The 13,223-nt window shown below is 36.5% G+C and overlaps 1 protein-coding gene across 1 annotated transcript in view; it reads right to left on the reverse strand.

The window, feature by feature from the left end:
• LOC150090655 (anoctamin-7-like) overlaps positions 1-9,759 on the reverse strand; it is an 84,565-nt gene extending 74,806 nt beyond the window's left edge. Inside the window, exon 1 of the mRNA XM_090372032.1 lies at positions 9,530-9,759. The gene's annotated coding sequence lies outside the window, so the exon portion shown is untranslated. The remainder of the gene's footprint in view (positions 1-9,529) is intronic.
• Between the last annotated feature and the right edge of the window lie 3,464 nt (positions 9,760-13,223).

The raw sequence follows: 13,223 nt of genomic DNA on the forward strand, positions 1-13,223 counted from the left end.
TGGTTCCTTAAATTGAGTGTACACATGTCCAAACTACTTGCATCATAAATTGTCAATTTTTATGTGTTCGAATTAGTTGAAGACTGGTATTTATTTGGGAAGAGTTGACATTAAAGTAACCTTCCTCTTCTGGCAACGTAATATTTCAAGGGCATAATGTTTAATCTAATATTTGAGTTGCTGTGGAATATTACGTGGCTGAGTTAGTCGGTCTTAGGGGCAGCATGGCTTTTCCTTCCAGAAACTCGGGTTTTTCGTCCAGCAAAACAGAAAATCGACCAAAGAACACAAGCATTTTACAGACATTTTGGAATTATCTAGTAAATAATTTATAAACATATACATTAGTTCATTCAGTATATAATTCAATGACAAAAATACACCGAGTGGCCATTTTATTATGTGCACTACCTAATAATGAGTAGGTAGTGCACTCTTTAACCCTCAGAACAGTCTGGATTCATCGTTGTATGGACTCAAAGACGTGTCGAAAGCGTGCCTCAGGATGTTGATTCATGCTGACTCAACTGTTCCAAAGATGTTGCAAATTACTCTCTACTGCGGAGAGCTCATTTCACCTCGTCCCACAGGTGCACTATATTAGATTGAGTTCCTGCGACTAGGGAGGCCATTGTATTAGGCTGAATTCATTTTCATTTTCACGTTCCCGGAATCAGTTCTGTACAAATCTGGCCTTGTGGTATGGCGCAGTCTTTTTAGAAGAATCCATTCGCAGATGGATACACTGCGGCCATGAAGGAATGCGCCTGGTCAGAAACAATTTCCAAAAAAACCTGGAAATTGTTGCTCCATTGGTATAAAGGAGCCCAATACGCACAACGAAAACACTCTCCACATCATTTCATCGCCACTTGCATTATTGACTCCTGGCAGGATGGATCCTTAGAACCATGCTGTTTTTGACATATTCTAGTCCTCTCAACGGTGAAACAACAGGAACCGGGATTTGTCAGAACAGGCAACATGTTTCCAATTTTCCACGTTCCTAAGCCTTGTTTTTTTTTTTTTTTTTTTTTTTTTTGTTGACAGGAGTGGAACCCAGTCAGTCGTCAGCTGCGATACTCATCCGTGACATGGTACAAATTGGACTTTCTGAAATGCCCCCTTTGGTTAGAACTGGATTGTTATTTGTGTGACTGCAGCCTTTCAGTTACTACAGAAACGAATCTTCTGTTCGCCTCTGAAATCAACGGGTTGTTTCAGACCATAGGGTCGCCGCTTGCTGGGGGTTATTTAGTTATTGGACCAATTTCGATATATCCAAGACACAGCTGTACGTGCAAACCCCAGCAAGGTTTATACGTACAGCAGTTTCCGATACACTCATACCAGCATGTCTCGCTGACTACCATACCACGTCCGGATCGAAGAATACAAGCAGTTACAGACACAATACACAGACGCCTCGTAGCTTTAATTGTCCTGGCACTTAACGGACACAAAAGCTAACCATGAAATTTTCGAAAATGGACAGCGAGGTCACCCTGAGGATATAATCAATGCTTGGACTCTGGCTGCACCTTGTACCCAGTCTTTAACTGAAATTATGGAAACATGCAGCCAATATTATGTTTCACCTTGTCTAAACTCAAAATTATCATCTTAAATCTTTGTGGCTAATTCATCTTCCAAAAGTTAGTATTTTTAGTACGAGGAAACACGGCAGGCGCTTGAGAATCGATTGGAACTTTTCGAATAACCCTAGAATTTCATGTTCAAATAAAATTATAATTCAAAAGAAACACTGAATTTAGTTTTGATTATATACTGTTTGGTTTTCCTTCATGAGCAACTTGACTGTAATAACAGCTATAATAAAATAGTAGTAAACCCATTTGCCTCTATACACATCACCTTGCTAAAATACTGGTTTCGGCTGTACTAATCAAAAACAAAGAGGTTTGTCATTCATTCCGGTACAACAATGGTCCTCCAAATGATTAATGATTTTCAAATTAACCAACTCTAGAAATGATGGATGATTGTCATAATTAATTTTACACATATTGTTCTCAGACTATTCAGGAAAACGATTTTGAAGTTCAGAATGTCTGAAGCTATTTTGGAAATATTTAAGTAAGCTACAACGTTAAATATTATCAGCGATACATTGGTTTTAAGGATATGCTGCTTGTACGAAAATTAAAAATAAAACTGCAGTTTTATTTTGAAATTTTTTCACAATACACTTTCCACACAAACTAGTTAAAAATACACTGTGCTGCCACTTTATTAGGTACACCCCTGAGGTGCACACAAATGGTTTGTCCTACAACGTTGCGTCACATGACCACAGCTGTGGATATAAATGCAGCACAACAACCTTTCTAGTATCATTTAAGCGTACAAACCACCGTAGCAAGAATGGAAAAAGGAGTGATCTAACGGACTTTGAACGAGGCATGGTAGTAGGTACAAGACGTGCTGGACAAAGCATCTCTGAAATGGCAGTTCTCCTGAACTTTTCACGCACCGCAGTTTCAAGGGTGTCTCGAGAATGGTGCAACGAACAGAAAACAACCCCTCAACGGCATTGCTGTGGAAGAAAATCGCTTGCTGATGAGAGAGATCAGAGGAGGATGGCTAGAATTGTGCAAGCAAACAAACTGGCCACAATGTTGCACATCACGTCAGAATACAACCTTGGTGCGCAGAACAAAATATCGCAACGGACCACTAGTCGCACTTTGTCCGGAATGGGCTACAACAGCCGACGGCCACATCGCGTACCTTTGTTATCAATGAAGAACAAGAGAGCACGCCTCCTGTGGGCACAACACCAGCCATCAGCACTGGACTATCGAGGATTGGAAAACAGTTGCTTGGTCTAACGAGTCAAAGTTCCTGGTACATCAAGTTGATGGAAGGCTCAGAATTTGGCGAAAACAACATGAATCCATGGACCTGTCATGTCTGACGACTACTGTGAAAGGTGGCTGGGGTAGTGTTATGTGTGGGGAATGTTTTCTTGGCACACGTTGGGTCCATTGCTACCCATAGATTCACGTATGAATGCCACATCGTACCTAAACATCGTTGCTGACCAAGAGCATCCGTTCATGTTGACAGTTTATCCTCAGTCAGATGGTTACTTCCAGCAGGATAATACGCCGGTGCACAAAGCCCGAATCACTATGGAATGGTTCCAGGAACATGACAATGACTTTTCTTTGCTGCAGTGGCCCACTCAATCCGCGGATCTCAATCCTATTGAACATCTTTTGGATGAGCTGGAAAGGGCTGTTCGCTGCAGGCCTACACCTCCGTCGAATCTGAAGGAACTGCGTGACATACTCATGGCTGCATGATACTCCATTCCTGCACAACATTATCAGCATCTTGTTCAATCCATGCCTAGATAAATTCAGGCTGTTTTGAAGGCTAAAGGAGGCTCACCACGCTACTAGGTAGGTGTATCTAATAACGTGGCAGCATAGTGTACACATTCCAGAGGAGGAGAGTAAAAAAACAAAAAACAAAACTAATTATTCGGGTGAAAATCGGAAAGGCCTAATTCAAATATATCAAGACAATTTGACAAGAAATTATTCCATGACAGTGTTCATAAATTTTCATTTTTGGCCAAGCTTCTGAGATTAACTGTGTGATTGATCTGATAAGTTTCAAGGTACAGTCCCAGAGTGGACAGCCACCTTGTTGGTCTTAACTGATTGTCCCTGTTGTGTACAACATCCTATACAACAGGACTGTTCCCCGCAATTTATTCAGGCGTTGAGATCATCTTAATTTCCTATATTTGGTTGGATCTGGTTTTCTGCATTGGGACAGAATCTGTTCTTTGAAAAAGTTGAAATATTCTCCGTTATTGAAAATTCTTCATTTCTTGCTAATGGATTGTGATCTATAAGACTTAATATAAGATTTCTTGTAATCATCCCTGACTGCAGGAAGAATCCGTAGATAGGCTAGTGGAGAAGCCGAAATCCCATTCCAATCCACATTCCAAGGTATACAGGTCTATATCTGAGATATTAATCCTTCCACAATGGATATCATTAGAGTACTTTTCCGTTCTGGTTGCAAATTTTCTGTACGACTGTGTTGAATTATTTCTGTGCTCTCTGAGACAAAGAAAACATCTTTAAGGTATCTTGATCTTGCATACAAGATACAAGAGAAACCTTTCTGAACCTACTTCATGCATTAAATTTATTTGTGCATGTACAGTTCAAAATTGTAGCAATGTTTTTTCTTTCTTACTTGTCTTTTTAGAACCGATTTGATGACGCAATCCAAACTGACCTCAGAAACTTTGTGTGTAAACAGGTTATAGTTTAGTATATTGAATGTTCTGGATGCAGGATTTCTGACTGAAAAAAAAAAAAACGTATAAAATTTTCTTTCAAAATGCGGAAATAAGTATTATAATGTAAACGATTTTAATGAATTTCCAAGTTACGCCTTTCAAACAACTTACAATGAGTCCTATATTTACAAGATTGATTTTTTAATACCGTGGTATTAAATCCCATTTCTCTATAACAGCAGATGTTGGAGTATGACGGTGTGTTAAGCGCCAAAGCAACTAAGGCGCCGAGACGCTAGTATATTTTTCGTAATTGGGCATGTTCTTCGATATATACTGGCTGCTAGACATAATATACTGGCGTCTCATAACCTTAGTTACCTTAACACATATAAGTACCACCCTGAAATTAGAAATTGCATTATTATAATTTGCAGTTTTACAATTCGCTTTATTTTCGAGTTTCGGAACTCAAAACCGTATTATATTTGATTTAACATTGTTAATTTAAACGCTTTAAAAAAAGGGGGCATTTTATGGAAATCGCGCTGATTAGTGTGATGGCAAGAGGCTATGAAGCATCAGTACTGTCCACTGGAGGGAATGTCAAATTTCATGTAAAAAGTTATGCAGTTATTTCTAAAAAAGAAAAACGTTCTTGCAGCTTAACTTTTGGATACTGGTGTACATTGCTATACTTGTTGAAAGATCCTAAAATCTGAAATAATGTTTAATACGGCTGTGCGAAGTTGACATTTTGAGAACTTCATTCGCTGGCTAAATCCGAAAGCAATTCTTTCTTTTTTTTTGCTAATACGTGAATATTATATTTTTAATGATTAAAATATTTCATACTGTTTCTCGGTTGCAAGCGACAAGGCGAAATCAGGTCACCAGACACCAAAATCAGATCACATCTAGCGATCGCAAACGACGTTAGTTATAACGCCGGCCGTCTCTTAAGTCTATATTAGAAATGGCTGACCGCCGGAAAAACAACATTATCCAAAAGTTTCTACTTACAATAAATGTAAGCAGCACGTCTTTAAAATAACGACCGGACTTTAGATCGATATCAACAGTCCAAATCGTGCAGTATCTGAAACTACCCTATATATAGTTATTTCTCTGCTTCTGACCTAGTGGACGCCAAATACCAGTTACGATAACGTTTATGGGCTTTCCCTATTTCCTTCTGCACAAATTTTAAAGGTCTCCCTGAAAAAACGAACACGTTACATGGTTATGACGTAGTCTATCTGTTTGCTTATTTATAACGTGAAATACATAAAACATTTAACACCTTCGGTGATACAACATCCCAGCCATAAACTATCCAAAGGCTTTAGACACAAATCTTTTCTTACGTTATTTTGAATCGTATGAATCTCAAATGATGCAGCTGCGATGCATTTTATCTTCTGAAAGATCCATCCGCCATAGAAAAATAAAAACGTATAAGAACATATATGCTTAAGCCGGGGATTTTTCACAACAGTGGCAGAGTTAGTCGGTTTAGAGTAACGGTTCCATTGCTCCTTCCCCTAAATTCGGGTATTTCATCTCGCAAAATTAGACAAACAGGACGAAGCCTGGTGGCCTTAGTTTCCTCAGCATTTATCCTTAAAACTCAAACTATCCGCTTATCATGGAGAGTACATTCCACGAAAATTGGTTTAATTTCGAATTTCCAATATTCGGTTGGTCTTTTTATGTCATTGTCTTCACGACAAAAGATATATACACTATCCTACCAAAAGTTACGGGACAGAAATTAATTGCGCGTTGGCCCACTTTTGGAATTTGATAAAGTAGTTTTCAGAATTGGATGATTATGGAGAAAAGTAGTTTTCTTCATATTCATCCAATTTTGATCGTATTGCTTACATGGCGTATTGATTTTAGCTCGATTATCAAGCTAAAAGCAATACGCCATATAGCAAGCCGTATACGGCTTTAAGAATGCGTATACCGTATGACACCTTATATACGTACTAGTATTTGTAAGGACAAACCTTTCTCTAGGCAGACGAACTAGGAATGACAGTTATTTTCAGCTATTACAAGTAAACATTCATTAGTGGTGTTACTTAGGACTATTTTTCAGCAAAAGTGTCACAGTACGTCAGTGGTACAGCGTTGACGAATAGGGTAGACGTACTACGATTGGTGTCTTCATTGTATACAAACACACCGAATCCGTTTATTCGTTGCTAGGACAACTGCGTTCTTCGATGTAGTAATACTGTACAGCAGAACTATGGAAAGGCTAAGTTTAAAAGACAACGTATTTTAATTCTTTTATAGGTTTACATTAACATAACGAAGCTAATTTTTAACGTTCTAATTGTATTTAATACAAGAGAGAATTCTATTTACTATGCCATCTAGAATTTAGCACAAAACTATTTCATGATAGTATAACTAACACAGTTTAACAGCTAATCTTTGCCTGTTGCCAGAAAATTAGTACTCATTATAAGCGAAAAAGTGAAATGGCTGTGGTGATTGTGCATGCACTTTCGTATTGCCCCCGTAATAGTAGCCTCTTTGGAGCCCACCAGTATAATGCACAGAAACGGAAGGTATGACAAACCACCGTGCACTTTATGCGAGGAAATCAATAGAAACTGAATACACGTAAACCAGGTAAACTCGCAAGGTCATTTTAATAAGAATTTCGGAACAACATTCAGTCGTCTGTTAGCAATTAAAAAGAATACAATGAGCTGTATTTATCCAATTTAAAGAAACAACGTTTGGGTTTATTAATAAACGAGAATTTAACCAGTTATTGGTAAATATAATGGACTTTTTTTTAGCTTATATTTATTCCGCTAATAGAATTTATTTCTTTTGGCGAGGTATCTACTTCCGTCTGACTTCCTTGTCTGCTTATAGAATATATCTAGTGACCTACAATTTCAACCGTGACCTTCATTACTGTAGTGGGTAAGGAAAATCGATTAGAAGAAGAGATTACATGAGAGGGAAGATGCTCATCTTAAGAGCTCATATTATGCTAAGCGTAATTAAACAGAACGTCTGCTGCAATCATGTTGCTTTTGATGCTGTATTGAAAACTTAAAATAAATTAGAAAAACTAAGGAAAGCTCATTTACATTAATAGAAACAGATATTAATAGAGATTCGGGTGGTTAAATATTTAATGGTATTATTTTAATAATAAGAATTGATAATTATTCAGTACTTAGCCAGAAGTAATACCGCAATTCCTGATTATCGTTTCTGTAAATTGCATGAGTTCCAAGGCTGGTTTTCCTGAGGAAAAATAAAATCAAGATGCCGCTAATGAGAATACATACTCTGTATGTAATAGGCCAGACGAAAGTAAATGGCGTATATGAATCAGTCAGAAAAATTCAGTTGAAAACCTGGCACGGATCCAGAATTACAAATACCAGTAAATTTATAAATGAATTTAAACGCAGGCTTAAAATATACCACAAAAAGAAAAAAATTAACTATCTGTGTATCATAAAGTATTTAAAATACTTTACAAATTGTTTTTAAAGTATGGACTTATCGTCTTCTCTCACTCAAAGATTTGGGTTGGTGGTTCGATATACATTTTGGGGTCGGGTTTGGCGTCTCCTGGCCTCCGATTCCGTGGTGCATTGGATCATTGATTTTGTCTGCGAGTGTGAGGAATTCATATAAATTATTTGCATAGTTAATTCAACAACCGAGAGTATCAGCACAAAATTGTTCTACAGAACATCATAGAGGTAATTCCTCATTTTCTTAATTAATTAAAACACTTTAGTATATATACATTATTAATGATTTGCTCCTTAACAAATACGACCGAAAAGAGAGCATTGGAACCAAACTAAACTTTGATTTCTTCAAGATGAATCTTTATTTGTAATATTTCGACATCTGTATTTTATGACATGATTAATTTTTTAAATATGTTATTTACATTTTTAAAAATATATATTTTATTTTACAAGTATTTTACTTATAATGTTGTGATGTGCATTGTATCATATGGTAATGAAAAAAAATCAAAATTTAAAAATAATAAAATAAATAGAGAATAAAATCGTGGATCCTGGAATTTATAAATAGATAAAATGCACAAGATATTCGATTTATAGAAATTGATATGCTTGCTTTTTTTTCTTTAAAAAAAAAAAAATCTCATTTCTCACACAAACCTGTAAAAAAACAAATTAAACTCCAATTAAGCCACAGACTCGTATTCTTAATATATATATATATATATATATATATATATATTTCACAATAGGGCTTATAAAATATATATAGTAATATATATTTTATGAAACAAATTCGGTGATTTGTAGGCCATTACCAAATGAATTTACTCGAATATGAATAATTTACTTATGTTTCGTTATTTACTTTGCCAAGCAGCACATGGTACTTATCGACTATATAAAAATCAAACATAAACTTACCCATCATCAGTGTACCACGACGTGCATAGATATGTAAAATCGTAATTATATTCATAATTTGGTCAAAACAAGATAGCCAAAAACTTTCCTGAAAATCAAGCTACCAGCAGACGAACAAATGTTTGCGAATTTTTCTGCTCCACAAAATGACAACTTTCGTACAAAATAATTAAAAAAAGACACTTATTTAGTAATATAATTTATTATTTTATGAAAGAAAAATGTAAATGAAGGATATTTTAGGGGGTGAGGAGAGAGACAAATTACAGATTTAATATGCCGATGTAAAAACATTCGTGTGGAATACATTATTGACGTCTACTGTCTGTTCAGCAGTCTAATAAAATGTATGAACTTAAAAAAATGTCTAAAACGCAGGAAGGAGCGCCCTCTTTCCTCCCCTTTTGATGTACTGATATTATGAAGAATATGTTTACAAGAACTCCCAAGAAAATTAGTGCTAAATGCAAATATGAGATAAATTAAAGCGACATTCACCATATCGATGTGTATAGTTTTTATATTTGGTAACTGTGTATAGAGAAAATTGTAAAAAATACCCAATATTTTAGTAATGATGGAATCATCTTACGTTAACAATACGAGGATTATTTTAAGTTGTACTAGTGTTGATATACAAGGATTGTTTACAGTATAATCTTCTGTTGCATGCAAAAAACCTGGCGTTAATTTTTAATTTAAAATTATTCAAACTCTCACTCGATACTTATCTCTCCTGTCTATTAACCTCCAGATGTCGCATTGTCTGAAATAATTATCCTCAGTGTCTTACCTTTTAAGAAGTCAGGAGCAAGACGAAAGCAACCATTAGATCAAGGCGATGCACACCGGCGTCCATGTTGCTACAAATTTTTCTTCCACTACTACTCCAATCATTCCTTCCCCCCATTTTCACTGTAATGGAAATCACGCAATCCTTTGGTCTAGTGTAGCAACCTGCAGACACATCGGTCGTAGCTACAGATGCCAGCCATCGTCAAGCTCTAATCTTGTCCAATAGCTGCACACTACTCCCCCTGGTGTCACCGAACACAAGTGCACACTGGTTGTACTTGAGCTCGGTCCATTCGCTGAGTTAGGGGAAAGGAAAGGGGGTGTAGAGTGAAGAGAAGACGACAATTTCGTACCTGTGTTTTGAATGAGACAACGAGGATGTAGCAAAGACACAGATCGATAGCTTGAAGCTTTTTCGTCGCTTGGGGGCGTCTGCAGTAGTGGGAAACCTCATATGATATCAGAACGCGCTGGTAAGCGTGATACACCTAACTGGACACAGCACACCTGTTGTTCGAGCAGAAAAAATGGAAATGTGTTACCAAATTTACGGCTTGGTGCTTTAATAAATGCAAGAGATGATGCCTATTTTTTTTAAATTGGATATAAGAAATAAACAGATGCTACACTAACATTTTCTTATTTACGATTTATGGGATTAAGATTTATCTTCTGAATTATATTCATCTGAGATTTATCTTCTGAGTTCATGATGCAAAATAAAAAATAAAACAATATTTTCTGTATAACAGGAACTCTCAGCTCTAATCTAAGATTGATTTGTGTGCTGCATGCGATGCATATGCTGTTTGATCAGCTGTTATCTCCAAATTTGGTTATTTTAAATCAGTGATGTCCAACCGGCTGGCCGCATGCAGCACATTTCCTCGTATTGTATGGTCTGTAGCTATGTCCCTGAGCTTACTAGCGTATCACAAAATATAATTTCACGCTAACTTCTAAAACTATCCGTTTTTAGTAATACAGTATTCGATTTTCTGTATTGCTTTCTTATAATGTTTTATGTATGCTCCTCAATATTTAACAGTATTATTACAACCATAATAATGATTTTGTATTTAATTCTTACGTGTAAATAATTTAACTAAGAATATAAACGTTGATGTAAATATAAACTTGCAGATCACGATCCTCAGCATTAAAAAAAAAAATAGTTGGACTCTATGACTGCAGTTTTATGTGGATACATAAATTGCGCAAACTGGATAGTTCCTAACTGCCTTATGGCTGAGACAGGAAAGATTGTTATGTATAGTAACAAAGACAGTTGATGTCAGATCCAACGAGTACAGCAACTGCTTTTGATTAACATATGGTACAGTAAGGTGTGGCAATTGATTGAAACAGTTCACAGTTTTCAACATTCAAACTGTGAATTGGTCGGAGGCTAGCTTTGATGGAGAGAGCAGTTAAATTTATGGTTTCGAGGTAAGAGCTGGAGTCTGCTGATTATGGAACTCTTTGGTTACTGAATGAGAAATCTAGAAAAGGGAATGTGTTTATTCTGGTTAACAGATTGGAATAGATGGGAGTTGATTGCAATTTTTTATCTGTACATTGTCTGTTTAGCAATTTTCCACGGCGAACCAGATCCATGAGATATCAGATATCGTGACTGTAAATTGAAACACACGAGTTGCTGGGAAATAAACCATTCATCCTATGCTCGAGATCGACTTAATCAGTCACGGTATGAAAAAAACCCATAAAAGTTTCTCCCGCCGAAGTCGAGATTCGAACTCAGGCCATTTCTATAAATATGGAAGAGCGGTGATTGCATCCACTATACTAATCCCAAGCGTGGTCTATAGGTTTTAATATATATGCACTCAGCTTCAGAAAAAGTTGTAGTGGGGTTTTAGGAGTATTAGAGTTTTCCCAAAGTTTTTGTCAAAGTTTTCCCAAATATAATTTGGGAAAACGTTGACAAATCAATCTTTAAAGATCTTCTATCTGATTCTACAGACTCTGTGGACCATCTTGATGATAATCAATTGGAAAACTGTGTTAAAAACACTATCTTTACAGCTATCACAAAATCTACTAATAGGAAAGCTTTCCGTACAAAATGTACCCCGTGGTGGACAAATGAGCTAACAATTCAACGTCGCAAGGTTCATCACGCTAGGCGCCTTTATCAAAGAGCAAAACGAAATAGACAGCCTTTACTTGAGGTCAATAGGTTACATTTAAACTATAAAAATGAGAAGAGGATATATACTAAAGCAATATATAATAGTAAAGTCAAATCTTGGCAGAATTTTGTACATACAACTGGAAACCAAGATCCGTGGGGTCTTATATATAAAATCAGTAGAAATAAATCAACTCCTGGTGATATCTTTAATACAATAATCTCAAATAATACTGAAACTCTGAACTTGACGCAAACTGCCAATCAAATTCTTGAGAGGCTTTTTCCCAATGATGTTAGAACTCTTGATCTGCCTACCACTCTGGAGTTAGGAAAGTAAATGAGCAATATGATTCTACCATTTCTACTCCTTTATTTACTATGGAAGAGCTTAAAAATGCAGTTTCTTCAATGAGTAATAACAAACGCCCAGGAACTGATCTACTGGAATACATTTTCATAAAAAGATTCTTCTCTATTAACCAAACCATCTTTTAAAACTCTTCGACAAGTTTTGTAGCTGGGAATTTTCGTGTTATTTGGAAGTCTGCTCTCATTAGAATAATCCCAAAACCAGGTAAACCACCAAGTGATCCTAAATCATACAGACCTATCGCTTTATTATCCCACTTAGGCAAGCTACTAGAAAAGCTCATGGCATACAGATGTAATCAACTTCTTTTGGAAATTAATCTATCTTCCTCTCTTCAGTATGGATTTAAGCCTGGTTGTAGTTGTGAAGATGCGCTTTTTGAATTGAAAAAGTTAATTGATAGCTCTACTTACAAATATGCACTGGCAGCTTTTATTGATTTTGAAGGGGCCTTCGACAATGTTTGGTGGGAATGTTTGGTCTTATGGCTCCTTAGAATCGGTCGTTGTTCTAGACATCTCTTCCTTTTGTTCAAAAGTTACTTTGCTGAACGTACTGTCTATATTCAAACCAAACATCAGTCGGTATCCAAAGCTGTTTCTCTAGGATGTCCCCAGGGTTCCATTCTTGGCCCTCTTGTGTGGAACCTCGTCCTTAATGATTGGCTGTCTTCTCCCTCCAATACGGCCGATGTGCAAATGATTGCCTTTGCCGACAATCTCTCCATCTTAGTACATGGTAACTCCAGGTCCCTATTAGAACAATGGGCTAACTCTGTACTCGATAACTTGCTGAATTGGATTCTGAAAAATAAATTAAGAGTGTCACCATCTAAAACCAAGATGATGATATTTCACGTAAAACTAGACCATAATAGACCTCCGATTGTCAAGTTTAATGGAGTATCTCTGTCACTTGTTACCACTCATAAGCATCTTGGTATTATTTTTGATGAAAAATTGTCATTCTTACCACACATCCAGAATCTTTCCAAAAAAAGTGAAAACTTTTACGGCCATGTTATTCAAAATCTCTCGGCAGGACTGGAGGTTTAAAAAAGGGAACCCTCAGAATTCTATACTACGCAGTGTTTATTCCAATCGTTACATGTGCAGCCAGCATATGGTTTCACAGAACCAAACTTATTACAGTTCAGACCAAACT

This window comes from Mastigoproctus giganteus, chromosome 1 (genome assembly GCF_048544385.1).
Source record: "Mastigoproctus giganteus isolate SK-2022 chromosome 1, ASM4854438v1, whole genome shotgun sequence".
NCBI classification, from domain to species: Eukaryota; Metazoa; Arthropoda; class Arachnida; order Uropygi; family Thelyphonidae; genus Mastigoproctus; species Mastigoproctus giganteus.